Here is a 19,500-nt window from a genome sequence, read left to right as displayed (position 1 = left end):
TGGGGTTCTTCAAAAAAGCAGTGTACAGGTTTTTAAAGGATCGGCAACGCACATGTTCTCTGGTGTTGCAGGCGTCCAAAGGCTACGGTGACTCCTTACCATCAGGCGGGCCGTATGCTTGTTTGCCACTGATGTGGTATTAAAAAAAACAAGAAATACTATAAAAATGTATACTTAGTCATGTTTTAAAAAAACACACTCATTTTACTTTCCTCGTATTCGAAATGAAAAGTAGAGTGTTTAACTCGGGTGAAAGGCATCATTTCAGCCTCGGACTATTGGCGCTCTCACTGCGTTCGAGCACCAAAATACCTCGGCAGAAATTTTCTATGCAAGAAACTAAATAATGAGCATTCCATACTATTTCCTATGGGCATTACTTCATCTTTAAAAAACAGACTACAGATATATGTATATATTTTTTTAAATATAATGTATGTTACGAGCAGTGGTTACTTAAAATATACATAATACCTATACGATGAGTGGTGGTATTGTTTTAAATAGATTAGCTCTCTAATATAGGTATCCAATACTATTTCTTTTAACAATTGATATAACCACATTTATGGTCATAAATACTAAGTGTGATAAAACTAAGTAAGTACTTACTCAATTATTGACCTGTAGATACATATGAAAAAGACGAGCAACTTTTATTATTTTTCATAATTTTTTTGGTCTTTCGCTTTAATATTCCTAACTATTTACCGGAAGGTACATTTGAATTAGATTTAGGTAAATTTTTCAAAATATTCGCGCTATGAAAACCACGTTCAAAGATAATTTATTTTCAAATTAACCCTCGTACACATATGCTCAAGTAAACCGCCGTTTAACCACAATTAGTTTCCGGGTCGGTGATAGCCACTGGTGATAGCCTACCCGGCGTATTGTGTCGAACTACGGTTGCCCATTTTCCCAGTTTACTTATTTTTCGACGCAACCCCAGAACCAAATGGTTTCCGCGGTCACCGTTGCTTGCAATTCCACATTTGTTTGTACATTTTATTTTCAAATTTGTAAATGGAAACACGATGGGTCTCTCAATAAATCTTTTGCTACTGCTATTTGTTTTACATATTTTCACGGCGCGCATGCCGTTACGATCAAAGATAAATATCAGCATACATAGTGGTTATATTATATAATTCCAGATATTGACATGTGGGAACGTTTCTTACGTATTTTAGAATGAAACTGTTTTGATATTCTCGTAATTTCGTAGTTTTATTTAGAACGCTGATCAAGAGGCGTATTCGAGTTTTAGTTATTCGATCTGTTTCCTATATGATACTGATCTCTCAGTGTCCTTTCGGAAACAAATCGAATAAGTAAATTTCGAATACGCCTGTAATTCTCGGATATATTTACGTAAATATAATAATTGTATGTGCTTCTTTGAGATGACATTTAAATTGTTATATTATTAGCTTATTATGTTAGAGCTGTTGAATTAATATTTGCAATCGAGATTTGCATAATGGTAACTTAGTATATTAACCACAATCAAAAGTTTGTTCTAATTTAGTAGCCCAGAATAAAAAGAACTAGTTAAGCTTCTACCTACTTGTAATGTAATCAAATTGGCAGGCGTCCACTGCATAAACTAACGGGGGCTAATATACGAGGACGAGGTCAGCTTTGAATATCCCAGACAGCGGTGGTGCCTACACCAACAACTCTTGTATAATTTAGTTACTATACAACATATGGTATATTCTTAGTGTAATTTATGTATATCCATACTTCCATATCCATCCATACTAGTCCATACTAATATTATAAATGCGAAAGTCTGTCTGTCTGTCTGTGTGTTCCCTCTTGACGCTTAAACCGCTGAACCGATTTAGATGAAATTTGGCATAGAGATAGGTTGAGTCCCTGAGAAGGACATAGGATAGTTTTTATCCCGAAAATCATCCCTTAAGAAAGTAAAAAGCGGGGTGGAATTAAGATAATTAACGAAGTGCCTGCTAATTTGTGTGCATAATATGCTCAAATTTAGATTGCTATGAGATTTTTTCCAGGCGCTAAACTTACTTTAGCTGCTGTTCCTAAGTCCGCGAAAACGAAGTCGCGGGCAAAAGCTAGTATTTTATGTTTTAGGAACCATTGAGTTTTATATGGTTTTTTCTGTCTATGAATGTACAATTTAGAGGACTTGGGTCATAGGTATTTAGGCTTTTTTTGAAATGTTAGGTTGAAATTCGAATTACGAATTCGGCAATGATTAAAACGCTGTATTTTTTGTCATAATTTGCGCAAAAGAAAAAATATATATATTAAACTTAAACGTTAGGTACGAGAATTAAACTAATATTGTAATCATTTGTGGGTGTTGTGGTTGCAAAAGATTACGGAACCGATACCTAATTAAGAAGTAGCTAAATAATAATCGCATGTACTGACAACTTCACCTCAGGAACACAAATTCTTTTCTTTTTTTATGGAACAATTATTTCTAAAAAGCTATCGACTTTCTATAATTAACACAGCTAGGTAGGTGTCTACATCTTTTTAACGATAAAATATGTACCATCTCGGCACCGTCAGGGGAAGTACTTCGGCTGCAAACGACTAGCGGAATCCGATCTTTATGAAGTATTAGCGCGAACCACTGAGCTGATCGTGGAATAAATAATTTATATTGAACGTTCTTCTGCCTACTCATTTATTTCCCATACCTATCGGGACAGTTAGTAGGTCAGAACTATCAAGTAGCGACACTGGCTGACAGCTGACATACCGTACCTACCATGGTTGGTACATATGTCAGCTGCAAAAGTGTATGGCGACTTTATCAATGAATTAATTCATAATGTCTCCATGCAATTTTGCAGTTCACTGTACCTATTGAAGGATGATTCACGGCACGCTGTGCCCTGCTAAGAACTGACGTAGATATACTTTTCATGCATTTTTTGTTTATTCGTTTTCTTACAGTCATAGGTCATAGAAGGTGGTATTGAAAAGGTAACCAAATGGAGGAAAAAAATTGGGGACATTTTTTGTCTTAGTACAAAATGGAAAGAGAATCTATGTAAAAATAATATGAAAATTCCCAATTCTAACACAAGTTGGCGGCACAACTTTAAATATAAAATGTCCTAATACTAGAAAGGCTATAAGTATTGTCTTCTCTCTTGCAGATATTCACGTGAATCTAATCATCATATTAAATTCCAAAATTAGTTTAGAAAAATTATAATTTAATTTAGTTCTGTTGAATGTAAGGATCATTATTCATTATATATTAATAGCTTATATTTTGATCATTCTGATCAAGAGGCGGTTTCGAGTTTTAGTTATTCGATCTGTTTCCTATATGATACTGATCTCTCAGTGTCCTTTCGGAAACAAATCGAATAAGTAAAATTCGAATACGCCTGTAATTCTCGGATATATTTACATGACTATCATAATAGTATGTGCATAGTATGTGGTTGTTTGAGATGACATTAGATCATTCTTACTTTTATTTATGATTAAAAAGAGTATCAATTGACTCTTACTTGTCACTGGTTCCCGCCATTTTAAATTGATATAAAAAGGCGAGTATTGCAGTGACAAGAGGCCAGTTCGAGTACGGACAAGTTATATAGTAAATACGTCTTGGAATATTTATTGTAAATTGGTTGTTATTAAGTTTGTAACAAACGAATAAAGTTAAAATATTGGTACAAGTATAATTTTCATAATCAACCCGGTAATAACCCAGTAGTATTTAATTTAGTACTAGGAGTTAATTACTCGTTGGTCCCGGGTATATTCTTAAACTACGTCCAAAAGAGAGGTATGGGCACTGTGAATAGCATCACGCTTTGTGTGGTAGGGCACTGCACAGCGGATGTCATTCCAGATTTAAAGCAGAGCCCAACTGGGGAAGTACCTCCACCTTACAGAAAACCGCAGCCAAATAACACTACACCCTACTCAGTGTTGGGTTCCTGCCGGTGGTTGCCAGAGCTCAACGAGGGTGCGGAGGGTTAGGGTTGACAACGCGCATGTAACTCTTCTGGAGTTGCAGGCGTACATAGACTGCTTACCATCAAGTGGGCCGTAAGCTTGTTTGGCACCGACGTTGTATAAAAATAAAACTAATTGTAACCCTACCCACATAAAAACGGTACCGAGTTTATCGCCGTTCAAGCTATTTTGAAATAGGGCTGAATATCAATAGATAGGTATGCTCTAAACGCCTTTAAACTTAATCGTCATCACATTACATAAATTTATATAGACAATTAAACGTGAAATATTACTCCTGAAAGCTTATTCTGATTGTACTAACAGGTTATATGAATTTAATCTGGATTTGTTATGGATATGATCTGACAGCTATCAAAAGTGACATTTCTGGTTGAAGAAACCTTATCAAAAATAATTCCAGATGAAATTCATAACCTGTGAATGTAAATTCAGAATACGCCTCTTCGATAAATGCTCACCCAAGGATCTCCTCAACGTTTGTTAATGTGTACAGTGTCAGGATACCTCTAGTCATGCCGTCAATACCCTTGCTGATGACCCCGTACGCTGCGTCTTTTGGTACGTGGTTGCTACCCAAGAATTTTCAGTTCCAAATTATATTTTCATCATATTTTATTTCGCTAAAACCGCTCCGTTATGTCGATCGTAGCTAGTGTGCTACGAAAGATTTGTAGCAGCTGGACTGCTACGGCGCAACCGCCATTCCATTTTGGAAGTGTTGTTGTAGCACCTGCTACGGATTTACGAGTTCCAGTGATTTCGGATATTTTAACGTGTAGAATAACGGCGCGATTCGAGAAATGAATTAGTGATTCACTAGATATGAAATAGTAAAGATATGTGACATTTCACGGCAAAAGGTACCTTATGGCGGCTGGCGCTTACGTCGCATAGCGTCGCAAATTATTGCGGCGCTATGCGACGTAGGCGCCATCCAATATTAATTGGAGCGACGTTAAAAATAACGTAAGCTCCAGCCGCCATAAGGTACCTTTACCCGTGCGACCTCACATCTTTACTATTTCATATCTAGTGAATCTCTAATTCGTTTCCCGAATCGCGCCGTAATTGAATCAAAAACTGCCATATTACTTAGAAACGAAATATGTTCCAGTTTAAGCAAATAAATATTTCAATACGAAATTGTTAAAATTTCATGCTTAAAAAAGTGGAAACCAAAAAGAATCAATCGAAGGAGCATAGCTGAGGTTAATATAGTACATCAAAATATCAAAAGATATTATTTTTAATATTAATACTTATCCAGAGAGAAAAATGGGGACTATATACGTTTATATAATGGTGGTCGTCCATTTTCTTCTTAAAAGTGTTTTATGTGCAATCGAAATGCGCTATTTTTAAAGTTTGATTGTTTTGAGTTCACTTTAAATAATTGTTTAGTGATTCAGTTGCGGCACCGCGCCGGTCAGTTCAAATACTTAAATGTTCTAAATAATAAATGCCATGCTGCATTGAGCCAAAAGTTTTCCTAAATCAATAGTCGGCAAAGTTAAAGCAAATCAATACGATCGGTTAGTAATTAATCTGTTTAAACATGTGTCTATATTCCTAACATGTTGCCTCCGAATTAGGTAAGGTGATAAACCTGCAAATTAATTAAAGATAACATTGGCTAACTAAACAGCAATCCCGTTACCATGCAAATTTTACAACTAATAAAAACTAAGACTTACCTAAAGCAATTTCAGAGATTGCAGAGTAACCACCGTCCTTAAACTCGCTCCGAACTCACTTAGTGGCACGCAATCACACACACAAGTCACTCGTCCACTATAATCAACTCGGTCACAGCACACGCATGTGCAAGCACTGGTCACGTCACTGGCACGGTGGTTCAGTTATTTTTTAACAGGGTGGCCGCGAGTGCGCTCTGTGTGACGCCGCAGCCTCTACTGGCTGGGGAGACCCCAACGCGCCTGTCCCTACTGCCTCCCCCCTCTCAACCCGCTTACCTCGCGGTACGAGCAAATAGATATTAAGTATGCGCTGTAAGGACGAACGTGAAAGAAAAAAACCGGACAAGTGCGAATCGGTCGCGCCCACCGAGGTTTCCGTTTTTTTTAGTATTTGTTATTATAGCGGCAACAGAAATACATCATCTGTGAAAATTTCAACTGTCTAGCTATCACGGTTCATGAGATACAGCCTGGTGATAGACAGACAGACGGACAGACGAACAGTCGGACAGACGGACTGACGGACAGACAGACAGACGGATAGCGAAGTCTTAGTAATAGGGTCCCGTTTTTACCCTTTGGGTACGGAACCGTAAAAACGGATCCAGTGGCCTGTAGGGCGAGTAAGGTACCGGCTGAAGACGTTTTTGGATTTAGTGAGTTTATCTGCAGTGTCGACGCCGCTGGGAATTAAACTTAGGAATACGTAGGATGTTGAGCAAATAACTTCAAATGTACAACTTTTTTCATTGATTTGTTTGGAACTTTAGCTTTTATTTTAACCGTATGTAGGGTTTCATAGTAAATCATCATCATATATTTAATTAAGAGTAAGTCGGTGGAGCAATTTCCATAGTAAATAGGTACTATGAAACCGTCCTTCTTCGCTCTCAAGGGTAAAAGTTCCTCAACCAAACATATTTTTTTATGGATTTGAATTTTTATCATCATCAGCCTAAAGATTAAAGACTGTATCGTTAAATGTTAAGTAACTATAGGTAACTATAATGTGTTAAATACAAATTGACAAACATTTATTCACAATGTCTTCGGACTTATTTCCATAGAAAAATAAGGAATTTTAATTAAAATTTATATCAATCTGTGGTACAAATAAATGTCACCTTTTGCTTAGGTTATTTGGTTTTCTTATGAATCGTTTCACACTAAAAATGCGTGAACTTTCAGTAGAAAAGAGAAAATCTATTGTGGACTAATGGTGAACTCTAAACGGATTACTTAAAGAAAGTTTGCTAAGCTTGACCATGTCAGTTAAATTTTGGTGCAGTTGAAACTGTTATTAAAAAGTTTGGCCAAGACTAATACTTTCAATGATCCACCAAAATCAGAACTTTGACAAAAAATTGTAAAGGCGTACGAAACCAACAAAGGGGCGCTAGACTCGAACATAATATTAAAATTAATTCAAACGGGTTACTGACGTATATATTTTTTTTCATTATCAAAAAACATTTACTAATTTTATTTTTCAATTTAAGCCCCTTTGCGGGTATTTATTATAATTGAAATTTCTATGAGATAACACTATTATAAACATCTTCTTTCAAATAAATCAAAAATTGTTGAAATCGTTTCACATGATAAAGATATATCCCTGAAAAACCAACATACAAACATACATCGAGGTCGCGCAAATTAGTTTGCCAATTTGCCGATAGATGGCGCTGTAAACAATTATGCTTAGCCATTACAATTGTGCTTCTGGTCAAGTTTTTCGTCATTATAGTTACATGAGAAAATTTAAAGTTTGTACGGAACCCTCGGTGCGCGAGTTAATCGAACTCGCACTTGACCGGTTTTTTAATAAATAACATTACAGTTACAGATTTTCAAGTTCCAACGCAACTACTGTTTATTTTAAAGGGCATCTAAAACTTATTAAATCTAAATATACGTATGCAGGTACTTAATTTAAATCAAAATTAAATATTCTGCTCTGCTTATAGTACTATTCTTGTGTTGTGCGAATTTATCACGTGACGACTGGTTTAATTTAGGTGAGTGACAAAAGTACTTGACGCGATACGCCACTTATATTTATGTAAATTTATTTTAAGCGAGAACGTAAAATAAGTGACAATGAGAACTCTCTTTGATTCTCAGGTTTCCTTGAGGGCACGTAACCTGCAAGACATAAGACGGCCTGAGGCGATGGAAGGTAATGCAACTGTTTTATTAGGGCTCCGTACTCGAAGGATAAAAACGGGACCCTATTAATAAGACTCCTCTGTCCGACTGTCCGTCTGTCTGTCACCAGGCTGTATCTCATCAACCGTGATAGCTAGACAGTTGAAATTTTCACAGATGATTTATTTCTGTTGCCGCTATAACAATAAATACTAAAAAGTACGGAACCCTCGGTGGACGAGTCCGACTCGCACTTGTCCGGTTTTTATAATAAACGTCCAGTGCGAGAATAGCTCTTTAACTTTCATGTAGCCTTGCAATAAAAATAAAATTCCAGACTGCGCTGCACACTCACTCAAATCTTGAAACTTAAATCGAGCATTTAATAAAATTTAAGGGGCCCTCTGACTATCAGTCCGCCGGACGATATCGGCCTGTCAGTTGTTCAGAACTGTCAAATTTTTGTTCTACAGGTTCTGACAGGCCGATATCGTCCGGCGGACTGATAGTCAGTGGGCCCCTTTAGACTAAAAGTATTTTTTATTATTATTACAAAGCCCTGGGTTCCGAATTACAGAATGCGGCAGTATTTTAGTTTTGTTAGTTATATAATGGAAGACAGGTGTGCTTCATACTTTTGAGCTGAGGGTAAAGAATAAGTTACCTAGATTGACAGTTGCTGCATTAATTAGCATGAAGCACTAAATTATGTAACATAAATATATATTAATGTTATAACTATAAGAAATATGCACGTTATTTTATCTTTGTAAGTTTATTCTCAGATATATATATTATGTGTATGCCCATTATGGTGACTTCTCTTATATGCATCAATGCAAAAAAATACAAATTTTAAATCTCGTAAAAATGCAAATGCAATACTATTTCTATAGCATGATTCAGCCATTACTTTTAGTCAGATTTTATATACTTAAAAACCCCTTACTCAAGTCTCATGCGAACCAAATCAAATTAATAATTTGATATCTCAAGTGCCCATTTGCTACTTTGCATACCTAAACAAACTCTGTTTTAATCCTTACCTCTGCAACTCCCTATGCATATTATTATTAGACACTATTAAATAATGCTCGACATAGCAGAAGATCTAGACTCAGTTTTAAATATTACTTGTCACAAGCTTGACTCCCCGGAGGCCTGCACGGGTATACTTAAGCCTGCAAACTTTAAAATAATAACGTTTAACTTTCGTAGCATAAATAAAAACTTCGATCAATTCCTAAAATCTCTACATAGATTTCAGACACATTTTGACGTTATCATTTTGACCGAGTGTAGGTTACAACCGCTAACGTTAATAGAACCTATTCCGGGTTATACCTCTTACTGTTCTAAGCACAATATTAACCGCTTCCGTGTGCGAGCCTCCATTCAGTGAAGCCTGCTGCCTCAAAATTGACATATCTTATTTTTTTACTGTTCTGGGCTTATATAGGTCACCTTCCTTTAAAAATACTGCCAACTTCTTGCTTGCCCTGGATGACGTAATAAGCAGTTCTAATAATACGAAGCAATTTATTACTGCTGGTGATATTAATATCGACATACTTTCAGATGACGTACATAGAGCTAATGTTATAGAATACTTGTGTCTCATGAGCGAACATGGTTTAGCGCCAGCCATAACTAAACCTACTAGAGAGGGCGGTTGCTTAGACCACATCTGTCAGATCTAAATTTACAGTAGTGGGTACGGTCTGCGAAACAGATATAACTGACCACAAGATGGTTGCCGTTGGAATTACCTCAACCAGACCCAGGCCGGTAATTAAGAATAAGCGTCGATCACTTACTGACTTTGGCGGCGTTGTTGCTTAACTTTCATTGGTCAACTGGGATCCGGTGTTAGAGGCAGGCGACACGAATTTGGCTCTTGATTTATTTATGACAACCTTCGAAGCTGTAGTTGCAAATAACACGCGGGAAGTAACTTTAACTTTTACACTAAAACAATGGCTGCTTCGATGTGCTCGGCATCGAGACAGATTACACTTAAAGGCAAGACAAAATCCAAATGACAAATTTTCAAAAGTAACTTACATCCGGTACAAAAATTTATTTAAGAACCTCCTAAGGAAGCTAAAACACGAACACGAACAAAGCCTCCTCGAGACTCACAACAAAGACCCTAAGAAGCTGTGGAGTACGATAAGAAATAATTATAAGCAGCATCCCAAAGAAACGGACTCAACACGCTGACTTAATTGATCCCAGTGACCCCAGCAGTCTCTGAATAGGTGCAATAACTTCTTCTCGTCGGCGGGTAAAAAGCTTGCAGATAAAATTTTTGCTCAAACTGGGGATGCTGAGAAGACTTTAGCCGCCAAAGTAAATATAAGAGAAAGTCCTTCCGAATCCTTCATCATGCACCCTACAAATGTCAATGAAATCAAAAGTATTATTTCACAGCTTAAAAATAATAGTGCACCTGGCCTGGATGGGGTCAGCGGCGACCTGATCAAGTCTGTTGGCCACCTAATATTGCAACCACTAGCACATATTTATAACCTAAGTTTAAGTACGGGTCACTTTCTAGAACAGTGGAAAATAGCATCTATCACCCCCATATATAAGGACGGACCTAAAAATGAACCTTGCAACTATAGACCTATATCCCTACTTAGTGTCCTTTCGAAGATTTTAGAGAAACTAGTCAAAAAAGGCTCATCAGGTTCCTAGAAAACAGCGGAGTACTGTCGGAGAGAAAATTTGGCTTTAGGTCTCGCAGGTCCACTGAGGATGCCATCTCGCTCTTGGTAAATCTAATATCTGCCAACTTGGACAATAACATAAACTGCATCGGCGTCTTCTTGGACTTGGCCAAGGCCTTTGACACTGTGTCTAGACCAATACTCTTTCATAAGCTTGAAAAATTGGGGATACGGAGCATGTCACTGGCCTGGTTCGATAGTTATCTATCTGACAGAAGGCAACTAGTTAAAGCGGACTGCCACAAGAGCGAGCTGGACAGGGTGGATTTTGGGTTTCCGCAGGGGAGCGTGCTTGGCCATTATTTTTAATCTACATTAATGACATTCACAACATTCCCGCTTTCCCAAGCGGAAATAATCTGCTATGCCGATGATACAGTGAACCCTTTTTAAAGGTGATACTTGGGAGTGTTTTTGCTGCAGCAGAAAAGGGTATAAGTAACGTCGCCTGCTGGCTCCGAGATAACCTTCTAACCTTAAATATTAAAAAGACTAAATTCCTGTGTTTTCATAAATCTGCCGCTTCCAGCCCCTCTACTGCTAGAGATTTAATCAAAATTCATAATTGCAATAATGTCAGTAACTTATCATGTCCCTGTGAAGTAATATGTCGTACCGACTCTATTAAATATCTCGGCTTACTTTTAGACGAAAATTTAAATTTCAAATCCCATATAAAGTGTCTTTCCAACAGAATTAGGAAAACGATGTATATATTTAAGAAACTTAGACATTCCACAGACTTGAAACTTTTAAAGAATATATATATATATATATATATATATATATATATATGTCAGTCTTTAATCACATACGCCATCTCAGTATGGGGTAGTGCCGCCAAGACGTTTATCATAATGGCTGAAAAAGCTCAACGTTCGGTCTTAAAGGTAATGCCCAAAAAGCCCTTTCGATATCCGACAAACAGCCTTTACCAAGAAGCTAAAGTACTTACAGTCCGCCAGCTCTACATACATAAATTCTGTCTTTCAATTCACAAAAAAGCCGTTAAGTCTGAAAATTATGAGAAATTACTTGCTAAACGCGTGTTTACGTTACCTATCCCGTGGGTTAACACGGCTTTTGGGAGACGATTTGGCGACGTCCTCTGCTCTTCGATTTATAATACGGCCGTAAAGCTCCAGGATAAATTAATTGGTTGCACTGTGCATGTGGCTAAAAGGTTACTTTTTAGCTGGTTATCAACACTTGATTATGATGAGACTGAGACATTACTTTTAAAAATTGTTTAACACAAAACTGTAATAAATACAAAACTAACTAAATTAGACTGAAATATTGTAACTTTATAAAATTGTTTAATACAAAACTGTAATAGATATAAAATTAACTAAATTAGACTAAAATACTGTAATTTTATAATTTTTTTTTACACATAACTGTAATTAAACTAAATTAGACTAAATATCATAGGAATATAATTGAAACTAAAGTTGAACCTAGAAACAAATTTAATAGCAATAATGTAATAACTAATAACAGATACACATAGTTACCTTTATAGTTGTAATACCAAAAATTGCATTTATCTTAATCCAGGTATATGAACCTTAATCTCATTTTTGTCCTCAATTGTAAAAATATCATTCTATATTAACCTGCATGACATAAAAATGTACATCTGGTCTCCCGCGATTCAGGCCTAGCCTAGTGCGGGGACTCCTGCAACCTCCGAATGTCAAGTCAGTTATGCACCAACTCTTTTCAGTAACTTGTGATATGTACTTACTATGTACTACAATTGTATAATAAAAAAAATATATATATATATATTACATAATTTAGTGCTTAATATTTTAATGCAGAAAAAAGCCTCCCTTTACGGGATTTCTTTGACGATGACGTTTATCGCTATTGGCACTTTGACGAGTAACTTATTGTGCGTGTGTCACTACTGAGCGTTACTTCCGTCAGAAAAAAAAATTTGTTACCCTCTAGTCGCGCCTAAAGAAGATTTACTTCAAAATAAAATTTTACATTTAACTTTGACCGAATACCAAAAAAAAAATCATACTCTCATTAGAAAAATGCCTCCCAGGTATTCGAATGTTCAGTACTGATATATCTAATTCGTATAAGTATCTATTAAGTTATTTGCTAGGCGCTGTGGAGGAATTTTGGTTCATTAAGCTGGTCTGTTCTAGTAATTTATTTTGACAGCGTACCGAGACATAAGTAGAATACTGAATAAGGGAGATACCTAACTTAAAATTCTTAGTGGGATTAGTTGGTCATGGTTGGCCATGTTCAGTGTAGCTATTAATAATAATCATGTACATTACAAGCAGAAGGGAGTATCTTCCCAGCGCTTTGTACGTCTTTTTTACTAATAAGGGAAGATTTTTTGCGATAGCTCAAAACCGGCTTAATCGATCATGTTCGCTATAAGTATATAGTTTTCTTTTAACGTAACTATTCACTTTTTTTTTCACAATTTTTAATGCCTTTGCCTTTGGTTCCAAAGTAAGAGGGGGAGCGTTTTTTTTTCTTTTGGAGCGATTATTTCCGAAAATATTTCATTTATTACAAAATGGTTGTTCACACCTGTTCGTTTTGATCCAGCGATATTCCACACCATAGGATTAAGCGAAAAAAAAAATTATCCCTACTTTAGGGAAGGTACCTTAAAAATGTTTTAATACTGTCGCCAATATAATTATATCAATGTATCCATGCTTGCGTTATTTTTGTATCCATGCTAAATTGCAGCTTTCTAGCACTAACGGTTCTGGAGCAAAGCCGCATACGGATAGATAGAGACGAACCTGGCCAAACTATACCTAATAGTTCCTAGTTAATTTTGTGTTTAGCAGAAACATCTGCAAACGATACCACAACGCTTAGAAATAAAAGAAAAGGGGAATAAGTCACTCTGGTAAGTCTCGGTGCGATGGGCTGGTATCCCAGTCGCGAGTTCAAGTCTCGCCCGAGACAGTGAGATTTTCCACTTTTCCTTTATTGCTTTCATTGTTGACCACGGAACGCTAAAAGAGTAGCAGATTGTCTATAAGGTGCATCTGCGATTAAATTTAAGTAATTTGGTATGATTTCAGCCACCCCTGGAATGTTATTTAAATTTAGGTGTAATATTCTTTTTACATCACCTATCCGGGAAAGAGCTTTTTCTTCCCTGCCCGGAGGGATTAAAGTGGCACTTTTCAGATCTTAGGACATTTTATTGCCGGTATTAAATATTTTTTTCAACACAATGAAATATATTATGAAACTAGTCTGCACATAATTGATTACCATTTCTTTGTAAATACATACTATTATACTAGTGCATACTATTATTGCAGCTAAGATACCTAGTATTTTGAAACAGAAAAAACTTCATAGGTGATGTGACAAGCCCTAGGTATGTGTTTCAAGATTTAGATTTAGATTAGAGTAAATATGGTTATTTTGCTCCCTTGTGACACAATACAAATTCTGATTTTAATCACGCTTTAGTAGATTGTTAACCAAGGGATGAAAGGCACTCATTCCTGCCGAGGCATTTTGGCCAATAGTACGAGGCTGAAATTATGCTTTTCACCCGAGTTAAACACTCTACTTTTCATTTCGAATACGAGGAAAGTAAAATGCATGTGTTCTTTTTAAAACATGACCAAGTATAATTTTTTGTAGTATTTTTTAAGGGTACCTTCGGTTAACAATTAAGGCAAAAGTGTCTATTTATGGAATGGAGAGTCAAATATCAGAATGGAAATTCCATAACAAATCCATGTACACTCAAATTTAAATTGCTTATCGTAAAAAAATTACAAAAATCGTACTTCGAACGTAAAATGCTCTGGGGGAAGAAACGTATCATTTTCTGCACATTTTTTAGAACAACAATGACCCTCTTTCAGAGCATGAGAAATGAAAAAATAATTACAAGTAATTAGTATTTCGTTTTTACCACTTACAATGAAACCGAGAGGTTCTAGCATTATTGAGTCCCCTCTCAGACGTACTCCAGCTTATCCTTGTTATGACTCACTGTTTGTCTTGGCTACGCAATTCGTAGCTGTGCTACGTCAGCCACAGAATGGAGTCGATTCAGAACAAAATATTTTAGATTTGTACACCATTAAGGATTTGCCACACTGGATGCGTTCTGCGGGCAGCGGTCAGGTCAAACTTCAACTTCAAAGGTTGCTGTCAATGTTGTTCATACATAATGCGGGTTAGACCTGACCGCTGCCCGCAGAACGCATCCAGTGTGGCAAATCCTTTAGTACCTAACACGGGGCCTGATTCAGATATAACAAGTTGTTGACGGTTTTAAACTCGTTTCGATACGACCTTGACGATCGTCTTGGTTATTGGACTGCTACGCACGCTCGACTTTCGATTGGTTCGTATCAAAATAAGATCAAAACCGTAACAAATTGTTAAATCAGAATTGGGCTCACGATTAAACATTCATTGCCAGCTTGAGCCACGCGCTACAAGAGTAGTTCCTTATGTAGCGTAAAGCGCCTAAGAACAGAGAACCAGCGAAAGAACGCAGGTCGCTGACAGTGAATACGTCAACCACATCTATGCTATGCTATGCCATCAATGTATGTGTCATCATTGCCAGCTCGAGCTGCGCGCTACGAGCGCAGGCTTTTCCCGTTTGTAGCGAAAAGAGAATCCGCTTAGCGGGTCGCTGGCTGGCAAACATATCTATGACCCGATTGATGATAAGCGATTCTCATGACTCCAGGAATGGCATTCGTGCTTTAATAGTTATTTGAGATACAATAAATAAACATATTTTACAGTACATATGGTGCTACTTTCTCGCACTAGTGCGTAAAAGAGCACTTTTCGTACATATGTCGAAAGTTTAAATATGTACTGTAAAACGTTGTACGATACACGTGCGAATAGGTAATTCGCAACTCGTGTCGATTTAAAACAGGGAGTGTTTTAATTTATCGCCACTCGTTTCGAATTTCCTCTTTTCCGCACTTGTATCGTAAATAACTATTTAATTTCTCATGCACTGAAAGAGGGTCATTGTTGTTATAAAAGGTGTGCAGAAATTGATACGTGTGTGTACTAGAGCATTTTACGTTCCAAGTACGATTTTTATTTTATTTTTACAATAAGCAATTGAAGTTTGGGTTTAAATGAATTTCCATTCTGATATTTAACTCCCTATTCTATAAATAACGATACTCTTGCCTAGATTGTTAATTGAAAGGTACCTTCAAGAAATACTATAAAAATGTGTACTTAGTCATGTTTAAAAAAAACACATGCATTTTACTTTCCTCGTCTTCGAAATAAAAAGTAATGTTTAACTCGGGTGAAAGGCATTATTTCAGCCTCGGACTATTGGCGCTCTCACTACGTTCGAGCGCCAAACAACCTCGGTGGGAATGGGTGCCTTTCAGCCCATGGTTAACAATCTAATGTTAATTTCTCTCTGAAAGAGGGCAATTGTTGTTCTAAAAAGTGTGCAGAAAATGATACGTTTCTGCACTAGAGCATTTTACTTTCCAAGTATGATTTGTTTCATCTTTTTACGATAAACAATTGAAATAAGTGTTCAATTGAAAGTACCCTCAAGAAATGCTATAAAAATATACTTAGTCATGTTTTTAAAAGACATCTATATTTTACTTTCCTCGTATTCGAAATTAAAAGAAGAGTGTTTAACTCGAGTGAAAGGCATCATTTCATCTCTTGGTTAGCAATCTACTATTACCAGTACAGCAGCACATCTGGCTCGCGAAAATATTTAAGTACGAACGAGATACTTTTTGGGCGATTAGAAATTTGCTACAATTTTATTTTAACTTAAAATCGGCTTTCTGAAATGTAACATGTGGACTGTGATATTGATGGTTCATTTTAATCTTATTTTGCGTTTCTGAATATACACTACAAGGTTACTGACATTAATCGCACTTAAACTATCGTGAGACATATTTCAAAATATTTATCAGTACGGTTTTTACTCACTATGGCAGTGCACGACGAACAACCGCCGCGGACACTCGTGCCTGAGGATGGATTCCCAAAGAATCCGAAACATGTCGCCAAAAGCGACTAAAAATAATAGTGAGTAAAAACCGTACTGATAAATATTTTGTTACTGACATTGTTTTCGATTTAAACTGATTGGTTATTTAATGCATGTTTTCTTTTAGGTACAGTCGTAAAACATGTCGCTGCATGATACGGGTTCTTTGAAATATTAAATTGTTTACAGCGGGAGTGTAATGTTTTGACGTATCGCTAAACCTAATCTTAACAAGGGTCAATGTACCCCTATTTTAGTTAATCTGGATTTGTTGACTAACCAGCCATAAAAGCTTTTAAGTCATTAGCTGTATTTAACAAACAAATATTTGAGTGTTCTACAATTCATTATGTGTGTGTTAGAATAATATTATCCTAGATGCAAATTGTATTAGGTATGAAACTGTTTCTCTTTGACGTCCAAGTTTGATAGTATATTGCACTATTTAAACACTTAACACAACATCACGTGCAGTAATCGCACTTAAACTATCGTGAGACATATTTCAAAATATTTATCAGTACGGTTTTTACTCACTTTTATTTTTAGTCGTCGTGTCGTGCCTGAGGATGGATTCCCAAAGAATCCGAAACATGTCGCCAAAAGCGACTAAAAATAACAGTGAGTAAAAACCGTACTGATTAATATTTTGTAAATATCACGTGCAGTTTATAGAATTTGTGATTTATGTGGGTACAATACGGAACCACGGTTGATAAGAGAAACACGGGTAGTGGTAACTTTAAGATACTCTTTCTTCCTACATAGGTACTTTTTTAAGCTGCTATTTTATAATATTCTGTTGTATATATCCGATGCATTAGAAAAAAAAACGGATTGCCAATAAAGCGTGAATTCTCCCTCAAACTTAATAAAACTGATAGATAATCGTATTGACTACATTCTTAGTATACTCTGATTTGTAATTAGATTCCAAAAAACTAACCTCACTCAGATCCTTTTTCTTTCGTAATAATGGAAAATATGTAAAGAAGTAAACTCAAATTTCCCTTTTACATACTCTAGCATTTAAAATAAATATAGATGTATCATTTTAGCTTTGTTTAGTTTCTTAAAACATACGGAAAAGAGAAAAAGTGAGGTTAGTTTTATGGAATCTAATTACAAATCAGTGTATAGGTCTATATAGACCCTCCAGAAATGCGACCGAAATTGGGACGTAACCCGTTAAAAAATTTAATCATATTTTTGGATTTAACACGACGGATATTAATCTGCCCGTTATTACCAAATCACTTAAATCCTGTCTTTGTTTTTACCTGTTTTGTCAACGTTTCATTTGTAGTGCACACTTAAATATTTTATTATTATTTCCTTTATTTCAAACTTATTAGGTTTTTATAAAATTAAAATTAAATAGACATCTGTGTTAATCTGTGTTTTGTATACTTATTCATTCACATTTTTGTTTAAATGGATTTTGAAATGTAACTAATGATGTGTTGCCTAAAACATCCAAAATATCCCAATAATATAAAAATATAATAAAAATCCTAACCTGAAAACTTACCCAGCCCTTGTGCGAGGGAAGGATGCTCGAAGCAGCCAGGGCAAGGTAACAGGCCTCAACATACCAAGGGCTGTCGAGACTGAGTTGAGTTTAGAGGGCTGTATTTCACCATACCACGACCTATCAATTGATTCTGACAAATTGTTACATTTAAAAACTCAAAGCAATTTCCCTCTAATAAAAAATAAAATCGGTCAAGTACTAGTTCGTTTAACTCGCGCACAGAGGGTTCGGTATCTTTAAATTTTCTCATATAAGGTGTAATTCTATCATGTACGAAAGACTTTTGACCAGAATCATAAGTAATAAGCGTAATTGTACATGCCCCATCTATCGGCAAATTAACTAACTAATTTGCGCAACCTATATTGTATGTTGGTTTTTCTGGGATATTTCTTTATCATGTAAACCGATTTTAACAATTTTTGTATTATTTGAAAGAAGGTGGTTTTAGTGTAATCTCATAGATATTTCAAGTATAATAAACACCCGCAAAGGGGCTTAAATTGCAAATTAAATGACAAAATGTTTTTTTATGATTAAAAAAAAGTATTAAAGATAGAGGTGGGATTATTTATTTTTCCTGTAATATTGATGATAATGTTATTATTGTGTAAAAAAATTTTATTTTTTGGTTGGTAACCTTCGGAGATAATGGGGGGGGGGAATAGTATTTTTACATTTTCCTTCATCAGTAATTTTATTTTTTCACTATTAAAAAAAATGTTTTGTAATATTTAGTTTGAGCTCTTTTAAATGATATCCCACTCGACCTAGCAACTAGACTTTGATATTTTGCCCCCTCTTTATATTGGGAATTTTCCATAATTAATAAAAAAATACACTTTCAATGTATTTGGTTAGCGTTCTTCATGCATGACTATTCCAAATTTCTAGCTTAAGTAGTTTTCGGGATATTTATCAATGTGACAGACAGACGGACAGAGTCGCACCATAAGGGTTCCTTTTGTACCTTTTTGGTACGGAACTCTAAAAAGGTTGAACTCGTTATTCAAACATCATATATTTAATAATTAATCGTCAATATTTACTGTCCTCAAACCCTTTTTAATGTCACAACGGGCAAACGATCATTAACGTTTAGCTTACATTCATATGTGCTTGGCTGGAGATCGACCTTTACAAATCACCCTGGACCGCTCGGTTGCTCAAGAGTGTATTCAGTGCCAAACAAATTAATTCAAAGTCATTCTTAGTACAAGTTCGTCGTTGTCTAATTCTTTTATTTTGCGACCAATTGTGCAATTACTGTTCAAAATACTATTATGTTTGTTATGCAAACGTTTAAGGTAAGGACTTTGTTAATCTACTGTGCATGTAAAATAGTCTAAGAACAAATTAAATTAT

General features: G+C 35.9%; 1 protein-coding gene across 2 annotated transcripts in view; it reads right to left on the bottom strand.

Annotated features, from left to right (window-relative positions):
- Nucleotides 1-5,973, bottom strand: part of LOC134741691 (uncharacterized) — a 136,188-nt gene extending 130,215 nt beyond the window's left edge. The window contains exon 1 of one of the 2 annotated variants that reach the window (XM_063674567.1): nucleotides 5,688-5,973. The gene's annotated coding sequence lies outside the window, so the exon portion shown is untranslated. The remainder of the gene's footprint in view (nucleotides 1-5,687) is intronic. The other variant, XM_063674568.1, reaches the window with a different exon arrangement.
- Between the last annotated feature and the right edge of the window lie 13,527 nt (nucleotides 5,974-19,500).

This window comes from Cydia strobilella, chromosome 5, assembly GCF_947568885.1.
Source record: "Cydia strobilella chromosome 5, ilCydStro3.1, whole genome shotgun sequence".
NCBI classification, from domain to species: Eukaryota; Metazoa; Arthropoda; class Insecta; order Lepidoptera; family Tortricidae; genus Cydia; species Cydia strobilella.
The sequence above is the reverse complement of the archived record's forward strand: the minus strand, read 5'-3'. Positions and strand labels throughout refer to the sequence as shown.